The sequence below is a fragment of the Macrotis lagotis genome, chromosome 3, assembly GCF_037893015.1.
Source record: "Macrotis lagotis isolate mMagLag1 chromosome 3, bilby.v1.9.chrom.fasta, whole genome shotgun sequence".
In the NCBI taxonomy this organism is placed as follows: domain Eukaryota; kingdom Metazoa; phylum Chordata; class Mammalia; order Peramelemorphia; family Peramelidae; genus Macrotis; species Macrotis lagotis.
In genome coordinates this window covers 130,336,705-130,362,354 of record NC_133660.1, presented here as the reverse complement: position 1 = coordinate 130,362,354, position 25,650 = coordinate 130,336,705, and the positions used below count along the sequence as shown (strand labels likewise).

The window sequence follows — 25,650 nt, the reverse complement described above, 5'->3', positions numbered from 1 at the left end:
AGTGGCCCCCCTTTTTTAGTGGGATAATTTATTTTTGCCAGCAATTTGCTTTTTCTCTTGACTTTTGCAACCTCTCCCAGAGAGGTCATATCACAAAACACATCCAGTCTCTTACCTTCTCTTTTGAGATACCTTGCAGGAGACTGTCCCTAGGCATATCATGAGGACACCTGCCAATATTTTTCCATCTAGCCCTCTTTGGGGTATAAAAATTCTTCTGCTGCAGAGAGCTTTGAGTCACTCAGCACCTGGGGTGTGATACTGCCCACATTCCTGGCTGACTAATTGTGGTTTTTGCCTCATTGCCAGATACTGGGCTGACTGGGCTGCTGATTCAGGACCTTCTCTGACTGTATCTATTAGTACAAGAGATTACTTGTTCCTATAGATCCTTCTCAAAGATCTAGCCTCTTTTCATAATGTTCTCTTTAGTACCTTCGTCAAAACCTAAGTGCTGAGTGGTTGGTCATCAAACTTAACATAATTCTCTTCTGTCGTGGAGACATTGTGGTACAATGAAAAAAACCAACCAACCAACCCTGGTTCTGGAGTCAGGTGGCCCTAAGCTCAAATTTTATCTCTCATGTTCTCTACTTGTATGACTTCATTTCTTGGGTCTCATTTTTCTCATCTGGAAAAATGAGAGAGGTGCTGCTGAGATCCCCTCTAGTTCAATTCCTATGACCTGCTTTCTACTATCAACCTAAAGTCCAAAGTAGTTTGTTTTGTAGTCCACTGCCTAACCTAAAATAGGTGATTTATAAATCTGATTGGTTGATCATGAATGACTCAGTATTTCATCTGACTTCTGGTAGGCAGATTTCTTGGAGACTTTCAAATGTCTGCATAACTGCAAGGATTAATATTTATACTTTGGCCTCAATTATCTGGATACAATAATAGGTGAAACATGGATCTTTTATGATGTGGCTATTAACCTTCATTAAGCAAGTTTGTTGAATGCCCTTAGAATACACAAGACATTTAAAAAAACCCCAGATTTCTTCCTGAAACAAGGGCCTATCTTTTATTGTTAGCATTTTTTCAATGTCATTGTATGATGGTGAGATATCGAATACTATTGCTCCAAAGAGCAATGGAGAAGTGCCAGGTGAGTGAGTAGTATTGCAACACATTCCAAACAAGGAATTGTACTAGAGAAGTAAAAGATGCCATCAGAGATAGGTCAAGAAAAAAAATGAGCTGGTCAGATAGCAAGAGTGAGGGAAAATCAATGGAGAGAGCATTTTGCTCAACTGGTATCCTGCATTTTTCATAAATGAAAAATTTAAACAGGCTTCAGTATGTGAGATAGACTCTCTGCTGTGCATTTAGAGGAAGGTATGAAGGAGGGTGTCAGGGTAGTACATGAAGAATATGGATGGGTTGTGACCTGCAATAGAGGAGCAAATCCCAACTTTGAGGTGGATTCTCTGGAGCATTGTGGTGCATGTTATAAAGTCCACCTAGGTCTTGAAACCTGATTTTTAAAAATAAGTATTGAATAGGATTGACTTTTAATTTAAGAACTGGACAAAATGATCAAAAACTCCAATGACATGGATTCAAACCCTCTCTTGAATGCTTAGTATTTGTGCTCACCTTGAACAAATCACTTAAATCTCCTAAAGCCTCAGTTTCCTTAGTTAACATGATGGCTCTAGACTAGATGACCTCTGAGATCCCTTCCAACTCTAAATCTATCATTCTATGATTCCCAAAGATAGAAGATGCAAGCTCCAGTGGACAGAATCTGGCTCACTTTTGTCTTTGTAATTCCCCCAAATTAACAAAACTTCTGCCCCATAGTGAGTTTTTAATACAAGCTCATTGATGGATGGGTTGATTCTCTGTCCTTGATTATTCAAAAAACTTTGTGAGTATAACTGGAAGATCCACAAATGTTAGTTATTCTCTTCAGAGGTCTGGTATCAGGACAAGGATTCTAGGATTCTAGGAATGCTTTTGAGGAAGATTAGACCCCCTCCACTGAGTAAATACACAAGCAATCAAAAAGCAATGCTTGAACCTAAAAATCAGTGTCTGTCTAGAGAGAGACCGCATCCTGTTGGTTTCTTTATCAGGGTACACCTGGCTGAGCCTGTCCAAAGAGTGTCTGACTATAGAGAAAGATGACAAATTGTATTGATTAGACATTTAACTTTATCCTGCATACTATGGAATAATTTACTTATTAACTACAATTACTTGTCTTTAGAAAATAAAAATTAAGGAAGCTAGAGGTTGCTTCCTCCTCTCCATTCCTGCCTCATCTCACCTCCTTCCCAAAGTAGGGAAAGTAAATAGTATTATTTTTGATGATATCGATTGTCTTGAAAATGTACAGAAATCATTAGCCCTAAATCTTAAGCATCCTTTGTCAAATAACTTTTTATATCAACTAAATCAACAAAATTTGCATTTGGAAATATGTAGATTTCTAGAAATTCAAGTGCTTTCTGGAGCACTAGCCATCAGAAAGAATCTGGATAACAGCTACGCTAGAATATGTAAGGGCTTGGCTAGTTAATTTTGAACTAAAACAAAAATCCTACTTCTAAACCTAGAAAAAAGATCTTTCCTTTCTCAGAATCCTTTTGTGCTAGATATAATAAAAATATAATGTCTATAGAACTTTAAGGTTTTCAAAGCACTTTACATATATTATCTCATTTTACCCTCATGACAAACCTGGGAGATAGGTTCTGTTATAAGGATGAGGAATTGACTTGCTTACGGCCACATAATTCAGGTCTTCCTGACCCCAGATCTAGTGCTGTATCCACTGGGCCAATTAGCTGACTTATGTAGGCAGGACTTACATAGGCAGGACTTACATAGAGTATCCCTCTGTCTCTAGCTTCCCAATCTGAACTTCTCTTAAAGTCATTGGATATGTTGGGAAAGCTTCCAGCAATGAATACAAAACCCTTGAGGGCCCTCTATCAAGGGGTTCAATGCAACTAAATTTAGTTTGACAAACATCTCTTGATCTAGGGTTAGGCTAGTTTAGGGACTACAGAGGAGGTTGGATGTTGGAGTCTACTTCCTGTTGATTCCCTTTGGAAACAAATGGCATCTCTATCATACATTAAAGAACTAAAATCTTGTGTGTGTGAGTCTCACACTAGGAGCTAAAGAGAAAGATATCTAGCACTGTTACTTGGCTATTGAATGAAGGAACAATGACAGACAGCATCTCTATTCATTCCAGCAAGGGCAGGATTGTATTGTCTTGGTGTATCCAAGTATCTACCCTTCAGACAGAATTCATGTAGAAGCAGAATAAATGTTCTTTTTAAATGAAGGGGTTTGTATGTTGTGATCAAAAGGTTTTGTTTTGAATCATTTTCCCCACTTATCCAAATAAAGCAATAGTAGAAACTGGCTGTGTAATCATGGACAAACTTGTTTCCTCATCTATAAAATGTGAATAAAAATACCTGTTGTATCAGAGGTAGCCTGACCAAGTGGTTCAAAATGTCATCACCTAGTCAGGTGGACCAGGTTCAAATCCTGCCTCCATAACATACCAGTTCAGCGACCATTGACAAGTCAATTAGTCTGTCAATACCCCAGGTGCCTCTAACTGCTCACTCACTGGAAGATTCTCTATATCATCAGTGAATTCATGGAGCTGAATTCTGTTCCCTCTACCAGTGTAGCCATCTCTGATTTTAGAACCCCCTAAGGTAACTCCCTTCTTCCATGCCCTTCAGGGCCTCCCTTAGCTGAGTTAGGGAGCCACAGTCCAGTGTTGTAGGTTTTAATATTTAACTACTAGCTCTCCCAGAGAATCATCTACATCTTAGATATTTTTTCCCATGGTTTTCTTAAGTCTGGGCTATCAACAAAACAATAAATCAAACTGATTCATAATGATTGCCACTTTCCAAAGTGTAAATGCTCATACTGAAAATTTAACCTTTGACATTTTTTTTTTGTGGTCCTTGTGTGGCAATAGGGTTAAATGACTTATGTAAGGTCACAAAGCTAAGTATCATATGCCTGAAGTTGGATTTGAACTCAGGCCTCCTGACGCTAGTGTCAGTGCTCTATCCATTGCAAATTCAACAATTTACTTTCAAGATCCATGAGAGCTGTCTCAGCCCATCCCTGGAGTCACAGTAGGAAGGGTGCAGACATGGTTCCTTATGTTTTCCTCTTCTATTTCGGTTTTGTACAGAATTTGCTGGAGGTGAGGGGTAGGCTGTCTTGCTCCCAACTAAATTCCAGCATGACCCTATTGAACAGCCTGGGCAAAATAATGAAGTTAGTGGAGTTTGACTTCAGTGCTTTCTCACCTCCTTTTTTCTGTGGAGGTGGAAAGGGTGACCCATGTCTCTCTGTCATGAGTTTTCCAAGCACTCTTCTCCCAAATATGCCTTTGCCAGACTTGGGATTAGAAAGGGGATAGAAATACAGACACACACACACACACACACACACACACACACACAGACACACACTCCATTCTTCCATAATTAACATTCATTTAATTCAACAGTCATTTATCAAATACCTAGGATGTGCATTGAACTATACTAGACAGTGCATTAAATCCAAAGATAGATAAGAGAGGGTTGGTGTCCTTGTGGAGCTTCAATGATTGTCTCAACCTCAGGGTTTTCATTTTAGGAAGACACAATCTCTTAACCAGGCGGACAGATTCACTAATGGAATTTCAGAGAGTGATAATGAACTTAGTTTAGGATTCTTGTCATTTCCCTAATTTCTTCTCCCCAAACTAGTAATCTAAGGTTTCTTTCCCTGAGGTCAGTTACTGCCACTTACTTCTATGGTTTTCTTTTTTTCTTTTAGAAGCTCTCCTCTTTCTAGCAAAGGGCCTCTGGGAGTGTGTGTGTATGTGTGTGTGTGTGTGTGTGTGTGTAGATACCATCCTCATTTTTCTCATGGTGAATCATAATGTATTGCTAAAATTTATGACCCCAAGGAAGAAATCCATCTTGAAGGTAGAAGTCCTTAAAGGATTACAATTCTTTTTTTTTTTCTTTTTAAAAATTAGGATTATGGGGGTGGCTAGGGGGCGCAGTGGATAAAGCACCAGCCCTGAAGTCAGGAGTACCTGGGTTCAAATCTGGTCTCAGACACTTAATAATTACCTATCTGTGTGGCCTTGGGCAAGCCACTTAACCCCATTTGCCTTGCAAAAAAACCCCTAAAAATTAGGATTATGAAATATTTTATAGAACCGATTGCACAAACATTCTAACCTTCACTCAAAATTCTTCCATCTTTACTGATGTAAACAGGATAAATTATTTAGAGCTAGAAGGGACCTTTGTGGTCATCTGGTCCAACTCCCTTATTTTACAGAGGAGGAAACTTAGGTTAAGGGAGGCAGAAGTGAGTTTCCTTATGTCTCGCAGAAAGTAAATGTCAGATAAGGATTCAAACTCAAATCCTGACTTCAAATCCAGCAGTCTTTCTGATTACATTGCATAAACATTAATTTGTCATTCTACCTCTTGTTTTGCTTTCTTCTCACTTTACCTGATTCCAGAGAGGTATTTAGCTATTCTAACAGAGGGCTAACCTCAGGAAGACATGGATTCAAATTTTGCCTCTGACTTATACTAGCTAAGTGAGCATGGATGATTCACTTTTTTCAGTGGCCCAGAAAGTGTCCATATAGAAAGAGTTCCTTGCACTGATAAAAACCAGGGGGTCACAACACTTGAACTGAAAGGGATCTTGGACATGATCTAGTTTAATTCCTTAATTTACAATTGGGAAAATGAGACTAAGAAAGTCTAGGTGATATATGTTAACGTCACCTCTTCCCCAACAACCCAAGAAAGATATTTCAACTGAACATTTCCACAAGGCTATATGATCCACACACTTGTCATTTTTGATAGCTCCATAGTAATCCATTAAGTTCATGTTTAGCCCATGCCCCACTGTGGGACAATGAAGTTGTTTCTAATATTTTATAGTTTTGCTGGATACATCTTTTTTCCTACTCTAGACTTAGTTCTGTGGCATCTAAATTTGCAAGGAGGCAGTCTCAGTCCAGTTTGGAAGGGGTGGTCAAAGAAAAGGTTAGCAAATACTTCTTTCCTGGGTTTCTAGGCAGGTGCTATATTCCTAATTTCTCCACCATTATAACCTCACCCAAGGCATGTACATAGCCTGAAATCCCAGTATCAACCACTGACTTGGAGCAGACAACCTAGGAAGGGTGTGTGGAGTGAGTAAATGGTTTCCGAGCAAGAGTAGAGGAGCCAGTCCCTCTTGTATGAAAAGGAGGGGACGCTGGCAGGAGAGTTAAAAGCCAACAATAAACCTTCTTTGAATGGCAAATTCAATGGGGAAGATGCAATAATGATATAAAAAAAAAGAAACACATGCATGAATATGGATGCTGGCTCACCCACCCCCCCACCCCCACCCCCACCCCCACCCCCACCCCCCTCTGCATGAGGCTGACTCAAAGATGCCGATAAAATGACTATGGGCACACCTTGTGTGAGAAAAGTGATGGGACATGGGAAATAATTAGGGATTCGATAAGAAATGCCCAGTACATACCCGGATATTGATAATGATGAAAAATTGCCATCACTCCAAGATCCGCATGAGGAGTCACATAATGGAGCAATGACTCCACCAGGGAGGGGGCTTCAAGGGGCCCTTGCCAAGCCCCTTAATGAAAGCTAATGAACAAAGGGATGGAGGGGGCTTGTAAAGGGAGTGACTGGAGCTGTGGTGTCACTATCCTCTTTGTTGGGTGTGCATCAGCAGGCGGTGACTTGTCAGAGAGGACTGAAGGAGGTTGCTAGGTAACCAGGCAGGATGTGTGAGGAGACCCTCACTCCTCTCTAGCCAGTGCTGAGAAGCAGGTTGTTGGAGGGCAGGGCTTCATTCTTTCTTTCTTCCAGAGTGCAAAACAAATTCCCAACAGGGCAGGGCCCAAAGGTTGGCAGAGGGAGGAGACTACCCTGAGGAGAAGCAGGCTGTTGAATTTAAGGTAGAGGTTTTTAACCCTTTCTGTGTGTCATGGTACCCTCCAGCAGCCTGGTCAAGTATACTGATTCCTTTCTCAGAATAAGATTTTTAAATACAGAAAACAATATACATAGCATCATGAAATAAACTGTTTATATTGAAATTCTGATATATATATATATATATATATATATATATATATATATATATATATATACACACACACACACACACACACACACACATACATATAAAAGTACAAGATCCTATAACCCAGAGATGGAATGTGATTTAGGGGGACATTAAATAAGGGAAAGAAAAAAGTAAACCAAAGCCTTCATAAAAAAGCAAAGATGCCTTAAAGGGTTAAAAAAGGTAAAAAAGAAAGAGAGGATTGAAGATAAAAGAAGAGAAATCTTTTATCAGTCAGGACAGCAGTTGGGTCAAAATTCAGTCTTGAGGCTGGGTACTGCAGGTAATATGAGATAAGGTGTCACCCAGATAAGCTCTATTACTTATTACCTTGTGTGTCCTTGGGCAAATTCTATAACATATCTGGGTCTTAGTTCCTTCTTTAGGATCCCTTGAGTTCAGTGAACTTGGGGAATGATTAATGATAAAGTCATGAGACTGGTCATTTATCAATTTTGAATAAATATTCTAGAACCCTCAGAGGTTTTGAAATCCACCTAAGTCAGGGTCCTTCACTTTTTTTGAATCATGGATTTCTTTGTTAATCTGGTGAAATCTGAACTCCTCAGAACACTGGTTTTGAATGCTATAAACAAAGAACAGAGGAAGTTGAAAGGAAACCAATATACTGAAATGAAGCTATCTAATTTTTTTTGTTTTTTTTGCAATGCAGTGACTTGCCCAAGGCCACATAGCTAGATAATTATTAAGTGTCTGAGATAGGATTTGAGCTCAGGTACTCCTGACTCCAGGGCTGGTGCTCTATCTACTGCTCCACCTAGCCACCTCTTATCCAAATCTTTTTTTAAAAGTTCATGGAATTCCTAGGGGGCGGCTAGGTGGCGGCTAGGTGGTACAGTGGATAGAACGCCAGCCCTGGAGTCAGGAGTACCTGAGTTCAAATGTGATCTCAGACACTTGATAATTACCTAGCTGTGTGGCCTTGGGCAAGTCACTTAACCCCATTTGCCTTGCAAAAACCTAAAAAAAAGTTCATGGACTTCCTGTTAAGAACTCCTACTCCAAGTATTAATCTCCCAATGATGTTGTAGGGACTAGAACCTATAACATTCTGAACCTTAAGCTAGAATAGACTTTAAACTCCACTGGGCTCAAACTCCTCATTTTACAGAACATGAAACTAAGGTCTAGCAAAGGGAATTGGCTTTTCTACATGTACAAAGTAAACCCTAGTAGAGGTTCAGAATTAGGGTTTGAACTCAGAACTCAGACCCAGAGTTTTCCCCACTGTACTATGCTACTCATATAGACAATTTATAAATGTTGGAAAATTCTCAAGAGACCTTAACCCTTAGAAATCAGTTTCACCATTTTCTGGAAAATAAGGTTTAGATCAGAAAAGATGGGGGAGAAACCCTCTATCTAAAATGCTATTTTTTTTTTTTTTTGGTTTTTGCAAGGCAAATGGGGTTAAGTGGCTTGCCCGAGACTACACAGCTAGGTAATTATTAAGTATCTGAGACTGGATTTGAACTCAAGTACTCCTGACTCCAGGGCCCATGCTCTGTCCACTGTGCCACATAGCTGCCCCCTAAAATGCTATTTCTGAAAAGAAAATGAAACACAAAACAAAATGGCAATAAATCCCCAAATAATAGCACAAGAGAACTCCCTCCTCTCTCTCTCAGAATCTTTCAGATTTTATTATTTTTAAAGGAGAAGTAATCAAATGACCAGTGAGGGGAGGCAGCCTAGGTGCTGAGTCTGAGATGCTCTCAGGTAGAATACTGAGAAGATTCTGCTTCTGACAAGAGTCACACTCCAGAGAGCCTTGGAACCACGACAGGGTCTGAACTGCCCATTCATATTTCTACCTATATGAGACTTCTTTTACAAACATGAGTGCCTCACTTGTCCAGGTGACCATAAAGGTGGGGAAGTGCGGGCCCCATCCACACTTGAAAATTCCAAGGGTGGTATGGATCCATTTTGTTCTTTATAGCAACACTTTTCTTATATGGAGCTACTGTCCTCATTTTTAGGAGAACATTTAGAACCAATCTAATGCTTGGTGAAGCTTTGTCATCTTCCATCTGACATAGCTTCTTTCCCATAATTGGCAATACAACCAACTACCAATGCTGCCCTAAAAACTGATTTGGTTAATCCAAGGCAAAGTTTCTTAATCTGGGATAGACATACCTCCAAAGGTCTATAGAGAGATTTCAGGAAATCCCTGAACATGGAAGAGAAAAATTTTATATCTTTGTTTCAGCATAATTAGTTTCCTGTGTAATCTTTATTTTCTTTTGTCAATTTACACATTATTCTGAGAGAGAGTCAGTCTATAGACAACTAAACTGCCAAAGGGGTCTGTTATCCCAATTCCCATACCCCAAAAGAGTTCTTCAAAGAATTCTCTTTCCAATGGGGAAGACTATGCAAACAAACTGTTTACAGAAAAAGAAGAAAAGGGGTGGGTCACAATTAATTGGCTATTGCTGTAATATAATAGTAATATATTAATTTCTCTCAAGATTTTATCCAGTTCCTCAGGTAATCAGACTTTCTATCACACACTAGAAAAATGTCCTGTTTTTGTTTATAACTAAGATGTGTTTTGTTTTAATAAATGTACCAGGGCATAGCAATTTATGGTTTATTTTAAATGGGATTGGGTGATTTGGTTGATTTACTCATAAGATCTCCCTCCTCCCTGAAAGATGGATCATTCTAACAGTTTCCATTCCTGGAAATAAATTGTGGTTAGAATTTTCTTATCACCAAACCTCCTGAGTGCAGTGCTTTTACTAATATGTCAAGACGACTTGGTCAGAGCTACATCATCCTTATAGTGAGATGGCATCCACAAAAGCGGGCCAAGTCAATTCCCAGGAGTCCAGGCTAATCATGGGCAGCATTTCCAGTAAGGAATAGACACTTCCTCCCATTGCAGAAAAATAAAAAAAGTAAAAGGCTGACTCTGACCCAGAAGAAATTTGGGGGACAAAAAGGTTTATTTAAGAATGTGGTAAGCAGAAGTCAAAGGAGAAAGGAGACAGAGGGGTGATTGATTCTTGAGGGATGAGCAGCTGGATAGTCAGACAACAAAAGGGGAGAGAGAGAGAGAGAGAGAGAGAGAGAGAGAGAGAGAGAGAGAGAGAGAGAGAGGGGCAAGTGGTAGGAACAGCTACCAGTTGACAGCTGGGTTAGTAAGAACAGTGATTTTTTATCTGTAAAGGCTGGACTTATATAGGGAAGCCACACAATGTGGGCTAGTATGTACTGGGAAGAACATGCTGAGAAAAGGTGGAGAGAGGTGAAACAATTCCTATATTTAGTGAATTTGCATCTCAGAAGGGGCTGAGGTATTTCCCACCATCTAATTATGTACCCAATTTCTGTGGGAAAGAACCTAGGGATAAGTAGGTTAAGCAAAGGCTTAAGACATTTACATTCTAGTCGGGTCTCTGTGTCCCACAGTGGGATGGAAATCAGAAGCCCACAAAATATATCTAGGTGAACAAGAAAATATTATCCCCACCCACAGGATATGCTAGGTGAATACAGATAATATTTTTCTTAATATTTCATCTTCATCACTTCCTTCCTTCCTTCCTTCCTTCCTTCCTTTCTTTCTTTTCCTCCTATCCAAAATTTCCAAGAATCTTCATAAGGCTGAAGATAAAACAAAACAAAACAAAACACTCATTCTAATATGTTAACAGACCCATCTGTTTATAAGATTTTATTGATATTATAAAAAATTATACCACAATCATTTCCTGATATTACCACTCCCATTATAAAAATCTCCTTAATAACAAAAAAAAATTACAACCAATAGACCCAGAAACCAGGTCTGATAACACATGGCACATTCTTCTCCCCATCTCTCTACCAAGAGGAGGGAAATATATTAAATTATTTATCCTTTAGAACCATGATTGGTTAAGTTTTTAGTGTTGTTTTCATTCATATCACTGTTGTCATTGCAAATCTTGTAAGATCTAGTTTGTTGAAGGAGAAATACTAGAGACATATTTGTCTAACCTTTCTTGTAATATTAAGGAACTATTATTTGTGCTTATCTGACATTTTCTGTAGGCCTCTGACACCCCCTCTATTGTCCAATTTAACCTTCTTCTCCATTATAAATTCACTAAGATAATTAGAAAGCAACCTCAGCCCCTTCCTCTAACCTCCTCTACCCGTCTGGCTTCTAGACTTCCAAAGTGAATTCCTGATTCTAGTCATGTCCAGGTGGGTCACTCCTTGACCCTCTTCCCCTGACTCCTCCCTGCCCAGGAGATGGGCTAGGCTCCCTATAACAGTTTGGCCATCCCTCTGCTCCAGGATGGATCTCAGCTCCATGCCACTGGATCCATGTTGATCCAAGTCCAGTCACTGTCTCATGATTGCTTCCTTTCCCCTTTCTTTTTCCCTTTCTTAACTGTCTTTGTTGTTAATTTGTGAACCTTTTAGTAACTTGTAAACTTTCTGTAGAGACCTGTGAACCTTTTTCAGTAACCTGTGAATTAAAATCTAAACCTTTTCTTATCCTCCTGAGTCAGAATCTGATGATTTCTTCATTCAATATGAACCCAAATAATCCTTAAATCCCCTTCAAGGGTCTACTTTCCTAGCATCAAATTGGCACTTAAAAGAAGCTTTTTGGATTTTTTTTTGTGGTACCAAAAAATTGAAAAAAAGTAAATATCCACATGGAATATTATTGTGCAGTAAGAAACAATAGATATGAGAATTTCAGAGAAACATTGAATAACATGTGTGAACTGAAAGCGATATATACAATGACTACATTAATGCAAATGAAAACACTAAAATGATGTCACACATTGAATTATTGTAATGACTGATCTAAGCCCTGGAAAAATGATGAAGTAGTGTTTCCTTTCTGTAAAAGGGTGATGGAGTAGGGGTACAGACATCTATACAGACATTGTCATTGTTCTGTATGGTTTTGCTTGATTTTCTATTACTTGAGGGATCATTTTGAAGCTGAGGGTAGGGAAGAGAGGTACATCCAGAAATGATTGTCATATGAAAAAAAACATTAATAAACATTTTTATTTAGAAGAGATTCTTTGAAAGTCATAATAGAGGGGTGGAGCCAAGATGGCGACAAGAAGGGATCCAGTCTTAGGAGCTCTCTGATAAAATTCATCAGCTAAGGACTCTAACTAAACTTTCGAGAGACAGAACCCACAAAGGGACCCAGTGAGGCAGTTCTCCTACTCAAGGTAACCTGGAAAAGAGCAGAAAGGCTCTGCTCCCCGGGGTTGGCCTGCCAGAGGGGTGGCCCCCCAGAGCTAAAGAACCTCAGCCTCCCAGAGGCAGCCCCAGGGCGCTGGGGGTCTCAGCTCACAGCAGCGGGGGAGTCTCCTGAGCTGCACCCCGAGGAACACCGGGCACAAAGTGGGGGAACAGTGGGGGACCTCTGCCAGAACGAGCACGTGGAGCCCAGCCCTCAGGGCACACAGCAAGCAGCATCTTCTTTCCCCAGCCCTGATCCAGGAAACAGAAGCAGGCGGAGCCTGTAAGCAGGAGCCCCCAGGGCATGAGCTCATTGAGCTGAGGGAGGGGAGTGAAGAGAGACTGCAGAGCTCTGTCCTCTGCCCCTGAAACAGGACTCTGGGGCTCTGACCACATTCAGATCCTGACCACAGTCTAGGCCTCCCCATAGAACAGCAGCCCTCTTCCCCCCCCCCACATCAGCCCCTTGGCAGAGGGGGGCGCTTATGGTCATTCACAGACCAGGAGGGAGGACAGAACCTCACACACTGAGACCCTTGTGGGAGTGTCCTAAAAGCTCAAGAAACACCCCAAACCAGGCCCAGGCTAGGAAAATGAGAAAGCAGAGAAACAAAAAGAAGACTATTGAGAAACATTTTGCAAATGAGCCCAAGAAGGACCAAAATACTCAGTCTGAAGATGAGGAAGCACAAGCTCCTGCATCTAAAGACTCCAAGAAAAAACAGAAATTGGGCTCAGGCTATGATAGAGCTCAAAAAACACTTTGAAAATCAAATGAGGGAGTTGGAAGAAAAACTGGGAAAAGAAAGGAGAGAGATGCAGGAAAAACATGAAAATGAAGTCAGCAGCTTAGTCAAGGAAATACAAAAAAATGCTGAAGAAAATAGGATGCTAAAAACCAGCTTAGGTCAAATGGATAGAACAGTTCAAAAAGTTGTTGAGGAGAAGAATGCTTTAAAAAGCAAAATTGGCCAGATGGAAAAAGAGATAAGAAAACTCTCTGAGGAGAACAAATCCTTCAGACAAAGAATAGAATTCAGGGAGATTGATGAATTTAACAGAAATCAGGAATCAATACTTCAAAACCAAAAAAATGAAAAATTAGAAGAAAATGTGAAATATCTCATTGAAAAAACAACTGATATGGAAAACAGACTTAGGAAAGATAATTTAAAAATTATTGGAATACCTGAAAGTCATGATCAGGAAAAGAGCCTTGACATCATTTTCAAAGAATTACTACAGGAAAATTGCCCTGATATTCTAGAAGCAGAGGGCAAAATAGAAATGGAGAGAATCCACCAATCCCCCAGGGAAAGAGATCCCCAAAAAACAACCCCTAGGAATATTATAGCCACGTTCCAGAACTCCCAAGTCAAAGAGAAAATATTACAAGCAGCCAGAAGGACACAGTTCAAATATCGTGGAGCTGCAGTCAGGATCACACAGGACTTAGCAGCAACTACATTGGAAGCTAGTAGGGCTTGGAATACAATATACCGGAAGGCAAAAGAGCTTAGAATGCAGCCAAGAATGAACTACCCAGCAAGGCTGAATGTCCTCTTCCAGGGAAAAAGATGGACTTTCAATGAACCAGGGGAATTTCAAATGTTCCTTTTGGAATGGCCAGAGCTGAACAGAAGGTTTGATCTTCAGATACAGGACTCAAGTGAAGCAGGGAGATTGGAGGAGAGGGGGGAAATATGAGGGACTTAATGAGGATGAACTGCATGTATTCCTGCATAGAAAAATGACACTGATAATACTCATATGAACCTTCTCAGTTAATAGAGCAGGTAGAGAGAGCTTTTATAGTTGAAGCACAGGAGAAAGCTGAATTCGAAGATAAAATATGGTGTAAAAATGGAGTCAATAGAAAAAAAGGGAAATGGAATGGGAGAAAGAAAAAGGAGAGGGGGAATAGTCCAAGATATTTCACATAAGATTTTTTTTTTATTACAATGAGCTATTGCAATGATATGGAAAGGGGGAGGCAAGGGGGAATGAGGGAAACTTTGCTCTCATCAGAGATGGCTAGGAGAGGAAACAGTAAATATACTCAATGGGGTATAGACATCTGGAGTAAGAAGGAGGGGGGAGCAGGGGGAAGGGGTGGGGATGTGAATAAAGGAGGAGAGGATGGACCATGGGGGGAGAGTGGCCAGATATAACACATTTTCTTTCTTACTTCTTGCAAGGGGCTGGGAATGGAAGGCCTGCCCAGGACCACAGGGCCAGGTGGATTCTGGGCCTAAGGGGTGGTAGGGGGGCTCAGGGCTTCTTGGCCCCTGGACCAGGGATCTGTCTGCTGCGCCACTCAGCAACTCTACAGCAGAGTCAGAGTGAAAGGAGAGAGAAAATAGAGTACATGGCAGTAGAGAAATAAGAAAGGAGGGAGTTGCGATCAGCAATGGCAAGGTGGAAAAATATGGAAATAACTTTTGTGATGGACTTATCATGAAGAATGAGATCCACCCATGACAGAGTTGTTGGTGTTGGAACAAAGACTGAAACACATTTTTTGTTATGATTATTTGGGGGAGGGTGCAGGGCAAGTAGGGCTGGATGGCCTGCCTGGGGCCACATAGCAGGGTGATCTTTGGGTGTCTGGGGCCGGATTTGGACCCAGGTGCTCCTGGCTCAAGGGCCAATGCTCTGTCTGTCACCCAGCCACCCCTACTATTATTACTATTTTATTTTATTTTGGGTCTTTTTTTTCTTTCATTTTTTTTTTTTTTTTTTTTTGGTTTTTGCAGGGCAGTGGGGACCGGGTGGCTTGCATGTCACACGGCTGGGTGATTGTTGGGTTTACGAGGCTGGATGTGGACTTGGGTGCTCGAGGCTCCAGGGCTGTTGCTTCATCCATTGCGCCACCTGGCCATACCTACAATTATTACTATTATTATTTTTTTATTTTAATTTTTTTCCTCTCCCCTTTACTTTTTTCGCCTAAATAAGTCTATCTATATTCATGGGGGAGGAGGAGGGGTATTTTGTTTACTTGTAAAGAAGAATATTTTATTAATGTAAAAAAACATTTGTACAAAATGAGAATAAAAAAATAAATTAGAGGCTGCACAAAAAAAATAAAAAAAAAAAAGGAAGTCATAATAGAACCCCATTTAAAAGAACCCACCCCATGGAATTCCAGTGACCTTTTCTTCTGATATAAGATCAGAATATGTAGCTAAAATGCCATATAGAGAAGTAAATTTAAAGAAGGAGGTGATGGAATGACAGAAAGGAATTCAAACCACCCCAAGTTTTCAATCTGTCTTTATTTCCGCCCCCTCCCCAGTCACTGAGGTCAATTGGAAGTATCTGCAATGCAAAGCAGGTCTGAAAAATTGGCTCCTCCCCTAGCCAGACCCTCCTCTCCCCACTTCTGGGCAGCCCCAATTTTAGGAGAAAATTGAAACTCCCACGTAAGTTGCTGCTGGATGAAAAGAGCCCTGTTAGCAGAATTGTTTAATTAATGCAACACTCACACTAAGGTTAGAATTGAATGCCTGTATAAAGAAAGTTTGCAAGAGATCCTAGACTTTGAGTCCCTTCTATCCAAAGAGTTACACAAAGTAGACAAGTCAACCAGAATTCTGTGGCTCTCTGGAAGAAAGCTTTCATCTTCAGCATCCTGGGCTATCAGAGGAAGGCATTATGTCAGCCACCAGATCTGTTTTCAGTGGATTGAGAAACCTAAAAACTGCTTTTGATCCTGGAGTTTACAAAAAAAAGAGTCTACATCTCCAGCCACAGTCTTTCAGCTAAATCTTGATGTTTAAAAATTAGGGGAGCCTATATATATATATATATATATATATATATATATATATATATATAGAGAGAGAGAGAGAGAGAGAGAGAGACAGAGACAGAGACAGAGAGATAGAGAGAGACAGAGAGAGACAGAGACAGACAGACAGGAAGGATTAAGGAAGAATGTTTCCAAATCAAGCAAATCAGCCTATTAAAAAATAGATTAAGAATCAGGAGGGAGAAGGGGGCTTTCCTAGAATTTCTACTAAATTATGTGATGTCAAATTTATCCCCTCTTCATACCATTTCCTACAAATCATATCACAAAGGTCAGTTCCAAGCAAAATTGTGAAGAAGAGGCTATTTGACTTCATTGTCCCAGGATTTTTGTGGTTTTGGTGGGATTTTTCATTTGTATGGACTTTTGTTTTATTTGGTAAGCTCCTGGTACTACCCTCTCCCTCCTCTCCACCTCCTTCTCCCCTCCAACACAAGTTCTTTTTCTTCTCTACTCTGGGTCTTGGTTCTGTGTAGATAAAAACCCAATTTCAAAAATATAGATTTCCTCTGAGCAAAAAAAAACAAGTTTATTTTGACTTTTCTCGAGAAAAGGGCACACTCCAAGTTTCACAAAGGTAGTGGAGATCAAGGAGCTGCCCCCAAATGACAGTCAAGCAAGATTATATGGCCTAACATGATCCCTCCTCCTCCCTATCCTCTCTGTCGCCGCATTGGTTAGTCTTCAGAGTTACATTCTACTTGCAAAAATCTACCCCAGCAACAAAGAAAAGAATGAAAGGTTTTCATAAAATATTACCTCACCATCCAGATGGTGAGAATAACCTTCAGGATTATAACTATCTTATTGAAGTAATGTAGCTTGTCTTGGAACACAAGGTCTAGGAACAGTCTGCTATCCTACCAGTTCCTTATGGAGGAAACAGGTAGCATTACTAAATCTCATTTGGAATGCAAGGTCTTTCTTCTAAGAATAATCTAAGAATAATGGTTTGGTTTTCTTAATATTTCTTAACCCTGAGAAGACTTCACTAGGAATATTAACCCTAAGAAGGTTTTATTGGGGAATATTCCACTCAGGTCCCTTCTGCTCTTTTCCCACTCACTTCTGCCAAAACCTGCTCTCAGGAAAGAATCAGGGAGCAGCCAGATTTGTTTACACCTAATATGGAATGAGATGGTGGAAAAGGCAAGGCATTTTTAAGTCAGCTAAATGAAAATGTTAGATGGACTTAGGAAAGAGCTAAGACAGCTCGGGCAAGGTGACTCAGAAAAGCAATAACAATTTCTGAGAGGAAGAAGGGGGCATTGGTGGTCAGTAGCTCAGTGGAGCAGCAGATTGTAGCAGCTGCAGAAGATAGAGGCAGCTGCTGAACACTGTGGGAAAGTAGCCAGGAGGGGGAGGTAAAGCCGGAATAAAACTCCAGAATTGTGAATGCTCTGGAAAGGAGTCCCTCTCCTCACAATCTGTGGGCTTTTGTATCCCCTTGTAGATAAGGAGAATTACAATCCTTGGTTTTACTTTGCTGTCCTATTTCATTAAATACTTTCTTGCTTTGAATAGATTTGACTTAGTCTAGTTGATTCATGAGATGAAGGGCCCTTTAGGAATTAAATAGAATTATGAAGTTCAGTGTGTCTTTGAGGAGGCCCCATGAGGGAGAGCCTGGGGGCTACAGTAGAATCATAGGATGTAAAACTGGAAAATACCTTCCACTTACTCTAGACCAGCTGCCTCAGTTTATAGAGGAGGTAAAGGATTTATCTAAACTCACAGGCTACTAAGCTCCTAGGACCAGAATTTACTGGGTCTCCCTAATTCCCAGTCCAATACTCTTACTCCTTACTCATACCTCTTCAAGAGTTATTTGCCTTTTAAGCCTCATATTGAAGCAGGATATGTTAAATGCTATAATCTTTTGAGGCTTTTCTTTACTGTGTAGAGCATCCATTCTCTACATTTCTTATGCTAAGTTGGACTCAAAGATAACGCCCTAGGGGATGAGAAAGATTTAGCACATAGTATGCACATAGAAAGCCCATGCTCAATGAGTACCATCTTAGGCGTTCCTTGGAGCTGCCCCATGGTATACCTATTGGAGAATACCTGGATCTAGGTGCTAAACCATTCCTCAACACTACCCTAGTCCTGCCCATCTGAAAGGTGTTCCAGTGGACTTGGAGTCCACAGAGTGCTCTTCCCTTTTTCCTTCTTTGCTTTCCCCCTGCTAGATGTAAGCTGATTCTCTCTCTCTCTCTCTCTCTCTCTCTCTCTCTCTCTGCTATGATCTGGGGATATGGTCAAATGTGACTCCAGCTCCATGTGGCTGGATCTATGTTGATCTGTTGATTCTCTCCCTTTCTCTCTTCTCTCACCTAAGCTTTTCTTCTCTTTTCCTTTTTTTAATTTGACTATTTCTTTCCTGGCTTGTAACTACCAATATGACCCCAGCTGTGGCTATTTCCCTTCCTTTTCTATTTTCCCCTTAGGCAATTTAGCCTCAACTTTTGTTATTCAGTCAGTCCTTTAAGTAGCTGGCTATATTATTGCCTCTCTCAGGCTAAACTGAACTGTTTGCAGTCACCTGTGAACTTTATGTAGTAACTTGTGAACTTTGCAGAAACCTGTGAATTAAAATCTAGCCTTTCTTAACTCTGGAGTCAGATTGTTTGTGAGTTTTTCACTTAGAATGAGCCTTCTTTCTCTGAAGTTACCCTATTTTCCCCATCATCAATATGTAACTAAAGACTGAGAAGTTTGGTTTTGTCAGAGGAATTGTGGGTGGGCACCATAGATTTTAATGATGGAAGCAAAGTAGACTTGAGAAGTCATCTAGTAAAACTCCTCATTTTACAGATGAGGAAACAAGTCTGGAGAGGTTAAACCCAGATTCACACAGGTATTAAGTAGAAGAATTCAGATTTGAACCCAGAACTTCTGAGTGGAAACTCAATGCTCTTTCCATTGATAATGTTGTCTAAAAATAAATATAAATTTTGTTTGCTTGTAGCAAATATATATCTTTCCATTGTGTCAACAATCACTGGATGGCATAAATATCTTGGAAGGGGAGGAAGATTCCCATGCTTTGTGGAATTTACTTTTAGTATAACTGAAATGGTACAAAAATCTTAAGTCTGGAAAGGGCATTCCTCCTGATGTAATGGAATTCCTGATTACACCTTTCCACCCCTAACCTAATTGTTACATGAAGCAATATCCTGAGTTGAGAGCTTCCCCTGATGGAATTATCAGTTTCTGATCAGCCACTTTTGGTTCACTTCCTAACTGGACCCATGCCTAGAGAACTAATAAACATGAATGTTAACCTAATTCCACTTGCTTGTTACCTTAATTCCATTTATCTTTATTTAAAAAAAACACCTCTCTCTGAGTTTCCACATAAGTCATTTGAAAAGGAGGCAATGCTATAGAAGTTAGTTTTCTTTGTCTTTCCTCTCTTTTCTTGTGAATTGATAAAGGTTCTACAAGTTTGCAGATGATTGTGCATTCAATGCAGCCTCTGAAGTTTTCTTCCTGATGCTTGTGCTAATTTTGGTCTAACAATTAACACCAAGAAAACACAGGTGCTCCATCAAGCAGCATCACACCATCCATATGTGGAACCATCGATTACAGCAAATGGACATGATAGTAAATGGAGGACTGTGGACAAGTTCACTTACCTTGTCAGTGTCCTTTCCAAGGAGGCAACCATTGACAATGAGGTTGACATTCTCATTGCCGGAGCCATAGTATTTGGGAGGTTCCAAAAGAAAGTGTGAGAGGGACTACTAAACTGAATTTCTGCAGAGCCACTCTATATGCTGACCTTATTATGAAATATCTGTGAAAACTTGTCAGGTGCTGACCTCATATCTATGAAAACTGGACAATCTACCGGGACCATGCCAGAAAACTGAATTGCTTCCATTTAAATTGTCTTGGGAAAATCCTGAAGCTCACCAGTCAGGATAAGATATCAGACATTGAGATCCTTTCTGGAGCTAAACTGCCAGGCAATCAAATGATACTACAAGAGAGTACAACTACAATGGGCCGGTCACATTGTTAGAATGCCAAACATAAGCTTGCCAAACAGACTATTTTATGGAGAACTTACACAGGGCAAGCGCTCACAAAGGGGTCAGAAGAAGTGGTACTGGGACACACTGAAATTCTCTCTGAAGAACTTTAGAATTGTTTGTACAGCATGGGGGACACTGGCACAGGACTGCCCAGCATGGTGTGCCCTCAATAAGTAAGGGTGCTGTGCTCTATGAAGAAGGCAGAATTGAAGCAGCTCAGAGGAAACATGAGAAGGGTAAGTATAGAGTACCCAGCCCAGGTGTTCTCGTGGACTATTTCTACGCAGCCTGTGGAAGAGCATTCTGAGCTCGTATTGGTCTGATCAGCCAGTCACACCATACTGTAACTCAGCTTTAATATATGTGATGTCATTTTGGTCTATTTAGATAATGAACAAGAACCAACCAAACTTTGTAATAATGCTTCTTTTTTTGTGGCTTATTTAGAGAATTTTATGAAATGTTCCTTGTTCTGTGAATCTGCAAAACTTAGTATTTAGAGATAATTGTGATTTTCATCAGTAGGGATCACATATAAAAATATAATATTGGTTATCTTGAGACTTGACTGTATGGCACTGGGGAAACAAATGAAAGGATGTTAATTATACTTCCTCAGAGACAATAAGGAAGTTGGTATAAGAAAATGAATTTGTAGATGAGGAATGTATAAAAAAAATTCGCCTCTGGCCTGAGACAGCAGATTTTGAATGAATCTACCCATTCAGAAGCAATTCTCAGGTTGTATCTTCATGGGGGTTGATTCCCTGGATGATGGCTGTGGTGACTGAGCTGGAAGTAGGTCAGGTGTTTGGTGACACTTGGATGCTTAGACTCTTGGGCTTGACCATTCTATCCATTATTAATTATTAGTGCCCAGTCATGAGGCAGGATTTCCAGGGTTCATTCTCTTTTTACTCCCTTTTTGGACTTGAAGAAAGATGGAAAGTGTAGAGTACTCAAAGGCAATGCTGTTCAAAATTAAGTGATGAATCACATTTGGGATCATAGGAACCACAACATTTTTTTATGGACTCATTGTTGCTAAGTGCAAAGGCAACAAATGCAAGCAAAAGTTAAAGCAGAAGAAGAAAAATGGCATAGGAACTAGAGTAATGTCAGAAAAACTAATCCTGCTGCACATACTTTTTAGCTGCTAAATTAGGAGAATCACTTGGGAATATCTTTCTTCAATTGTAAAACAGGAATAATAGCCCCTACTTCCCAGGGCAGTCGTGAGGATCAAAAGAGATAGTATTTTTGTCATCTCTCTCCCCAAACCCATTGGTATGGGATTTCTTTTTTATTGATGGAGATGAAAGCCCTGCCTTGTATTGAGGGACTGGGCAGAGTTCGCTAGAGACAAGTTTTCAACCAGTTCCAGCTTTGGGGGGGGGGTTCTCTTTAAGCAGAAGTCTCCCTTAGGTATCCTTCAAGTGACAGGAAAAAAAAGAGAAATTTCAGGTTGTTGAAGGGAAAAATAATTCTAGAGAGACCTGAGAATAGACAGTCTCCATAATATCTCTATATCCTGCTTGTTATTGTAGATACCTCTGGAAGTTTCCCCTTGGGTGAAATCCAGGACCCCCCTCTTTTCTGGATGAATTGATTATCTCACTCCCAGTGGGAAAGCTCCTTTACATTTTATTATCTGATTTATATTCTCCTATGTACACCTTCTCTGATTTCTGTTTTGTTATGATTTAGATAAATGTGTTTCTTTGCTATTTGCCCTATGTTTTCATTGTGGAATTGGTATTAGGTAAGAAAGAGGATATAGAGCTTAGCGATCCCCTTCCTCCAAAATGATAAAGTGATCAAAAGTTAGATCATATCCCCTAGTTAAACAATGTTTAAGGGAATAGGTAGATATGCTTCTAGAGTGGTACCCCCTTTTTCCTCTGAGGAGAGGGTATCTATTCTGCCTCCCTTCAAGGCACATAAGAATGGTCTCCCTCTATATAGGGAGCTCCGTATCACTACATCTATAAAGCATTTAGCACAAAGTCAAGCACAGGAAGCACTTAATAAATCTTCCTCTTTCTCTACCTCAAGCAGTTTACATTCTAATGGGGGAAGACACCCCAGCATGGGATATAGAGAGCAAGTCTGGAGTGCATCCTGGAGAGAAATGAGACGTAAGTGACTTGGAAGCCTTTAGAGTTGTTTGAGGCAGTGGGAGGTTATGTGACTTGTCTATGGTCACACAGTTAACAAGTCAAAGGCATATGAACTGAAATCTTTCTCATACCTAGTCTCAGACCAATTTCCCTTCTTTAGTAGAATTCAAGACCCTTGAGGAAAGGTGCTCTTTCATTTTTATATTTGTCATGCTAATGCCTTGCACTTGATTAGCAATCAACAAGAATTTATTAAATTGAATTTGGAGTTTATTAGAGATCAAAGTAATCTTCAGCATTCAAAGTAAATATGTTTTTAATCTCAAATTAGCCAGTTGGACCATTTACCTGGTGTAGTTGCCAGAAAAATGTCATCTCTCCATTTGGTTGTTGAATGAGTAGATGGTTCATATTTATATGTCACTTTAAGGTCATTTTTTGGTGTTATTTTGAAATTTCATTTTTGGTTATTATAAACATTAAAAAATAAGCACAAATATTTCATGTACAAAACCCCAGAAAATATACGATGAACCTATTGCCTACATCATATATATATATATATATACATATATATATATTATTTTTTTTTTAGGTTTTTGCAAGACAAATGGGGTTAAGTGGCTTGCCCAAGGCCACACAGCTAGGTAATTATTAAGTGTCTGAGACCAGATTTGAACCCAGGTACTCCTGACTCCAAGGCTGGTGCTTTATCCACTATGCCACCTAGCTGCCCCTACATCATACTTTTAAAAGTATAAATTAAATTAAATTTTTGCCCTATTTGTAATCCCTTCTGAACTTCCCTCTGTTCTCTTCTTTGTATTTTTAAAATGTGACATTGACCATCTTTTCTTACATTTCTTTTTTTTAGCATCTCTATCTCTATCACTACTACCCTTTCATAATTTTCTACTCAACAACATGTAAAAATAGTCAAGCAAAATAAATCCACATATTCTCATTCTGTACTTCTTCCAAGTGGTGAAAAGTTTGACCCATCCTTAGTTTTTCAGTCTCATATTAGGTCATTTCATTGATTAGCATTTTTTTAAAGTGTTTCAAAGTTGTTTTCCTTGAAAAAGTTGTAGTTATTGCAATTGTTCTTATTCTTTCACTTCATCCTGCACCAGTTCATGTAAGTTTCCTATATTTCTATGGTTTCAACCATTCAAAATATTATGGGAATAATATTTCATTACATTCTTATATCATAATTTGTTCAGTCGTTCTTCAATCAATGATTACTCATTTTGTTTCCCTATTTTTTCCTAACAGAAAGTACTGCTATTAATATTTTTGCATATCTGAGTGTTCCTTTCCTTTGATATCTTTGGGATATTGCCTAGTAATGGTATCACTGGGTAAAGGGATATGCATAGTTTTTTGATTTTGAAATTACAGGATCTGGGTTCAAATCCTAGCTCTACTATTTAATTCCTTGAGTGACCTTGGCAAGTCATTTGCTATCTTTGAGGCTCAGTTTCTTCATCCCCAAAGGAGAGGTCTGAACTAGATAAGTTCCTTTTGGTGCTAAATATGTATTTCTATTATTCTGTGAAAAGAATCTGAACCTTGATGATCTTTCCTAACAAAGGCTTCAGGCTCTCTTTGAGACAAGTGTCTCATGCATAAAAATGGTAATTTTATCAATGCTAATAACAATTCACTTATATTTTAAAAAATATTTACAATTCATAAAGCACTTTCTTCGAAAAGTTGCAAAGAAAGGAGGGAGGAGTTTTATTTTCTTCATTTTTGGTTTTTTCTTTTTTCAGATAAGGAAAGTGAAGCTCAGAACAGCTTGCAGAGTTACCTTGGCAGGACCCTCAGCTATCAACTCAGGTTAAGTGACTTGTCCCTGACTCCACAGCAAGTTGAGGCAAAGCTGGAATCGAAGACGGTTCTTCCAACTTGCCCCTTTCACTGCGAGGCTCTCGAGGTTGGGGTGCTGCTCACATGTCAAGGAGGGCAAAGAAAGTGATATTAGTGGCTCCCCGCCAGGCTGGGGAGGGAAGGCAGAAGCAACTTCATTTATAGACTGCAGGGAGCTAACCAGGGATCCTGGTGGGAAATAAGGGCAGGGAGAAAGTTTCATGTTCCGAAATAGAACTCTGTTTTGACATCAGGGTTGCAGCTGTTCCACCCCCACTCTTGTCTATCTAACCACGCATGGAGGGGAATAAGAGTTACAATATAGTCTTGAACAGCTACATCTTGTGGTTTCCATGAGGAGTTGCGGTTCTCTTTGCTACGTAATCCATACAATTATGCAACAAATATTTATGATCAAGGATTTGAGCTGGGCGCTGCTAGGTCATCAAGGTAGAGGAGCTTATGGTCTAGTAAGAAAGATAAGACATGTAAAGAACTATAATATTTGTTTTAGGTTTTTTTTTTTTTGCAAGACAAATGGGGTTAAGTGGCTTGCCCAAGGCCACACAGCTAGGTAATTAGTAAGTGTCTGAGACCGGATTTGAACTCAGGTACTCCTGATTGCAGGGCCACCTAGCCTCCCCAAGAACTATAATATAAAGTTCAAGGTGAAAGTGTTTCAAGAGAGGGCATGTATTTTACAAACGCACACTTTTTGTCAGTAGAAGTGTTAGAATGGGAGGTTAGGAGAAGAAAAGAATGACCAATTACAATTCATAGTATCATGGAAAGATGCTGATTTTGGAATCACAGGGTCTCATATATTTTATTTATTTATTTATTTGTTTGTTTATTTATTTGTTTGTTTGTTTATGTATTTTGGCTAGGCAATGGGGTTAGATGATTTGCCCAAGATCATACAGCTAGATAATTATTAAGTGCCTGAGGTCACATTTGAACTCAGGTCCTCCTGACTCCAGGGCTGGTGCTCTATCCACTGCGCCACCTAGTTGCCCCAGTCTCATGTATTTTAGAGCAATGTGTCCCAGGAAGGCTTTTTGGAGATGGTGATATTTGAGCTGGATATTAAAGGAAAGGTAGAAATGAAGCAGGTAGAAAACCAGGACGTATTCTATGCAGACAAATGGTGTCTTGGTGTTAAGAGTGCTGGAGCCACAAAGAATAAGTGGGGTTGCTTAGTACAATGGGGGCGTGCATGGAACTTTGTTTTCTCACTACCTTTGATTGGCTGCATAGCTGGGACAGGTTGCGGATTGAAAATTGGCCAGACTACTTCACTCAGCATCAGTTCATGTAAGTCTTTCCAGATTTTTCTGAAAACTGCTTGACTCTCCCCCCGCCCCATATTCTTTTGTTATGTTCAGAGGGT

The 25,650-nt window shown here is 39.8% G+C and overlaps 2 long non-coding RNA genes across 5 annotated transcripts in view; one reads left to right on the top strand and one right to left on the bottom strand.

Moving 5' to 3' along the window:
* LOC141517854 (uncharacterized) overlaps positions 1-6,678 on the bottom strand; it is a 52,303-nt gene extending 45,625 nt beyond the window's left edge. For all 3 annotated transcript variants that reach the window (XR_012477013.1, XR_012477011.1, XR_012477012.1), the window contains exon 1: positions 6,556-6,678. This is a non-coding gene — a long non-coding RNA (uncharacterized LOC141517854). The remainder of the gene's footprint in view (positions 1-6,555) is intronic.
* Positions 6,679-6,878: 200 nt separating this feature from the next.
* On the top strand, positions 6,879-24,796 carry LOC141516238 (uncharacterized). Of its 2 annotated transcripts, none has more exons than XR_012476645.1 (3): positions 6,879-6,994; positions 22,324-22,403; positions 24,164-24,796. It is a non-coding gene; the product is annotated as an uncharacterized LOC141516238 (long non-coding RNA). The 2 variants fall into 2 exon arrangements; XR_012476644.1 differs by having other exon boundaries at positions 22,321-22,403.
* The last annotated feature ends 854 nt before the right edge of the window (positions 24,797-25,650 follow it).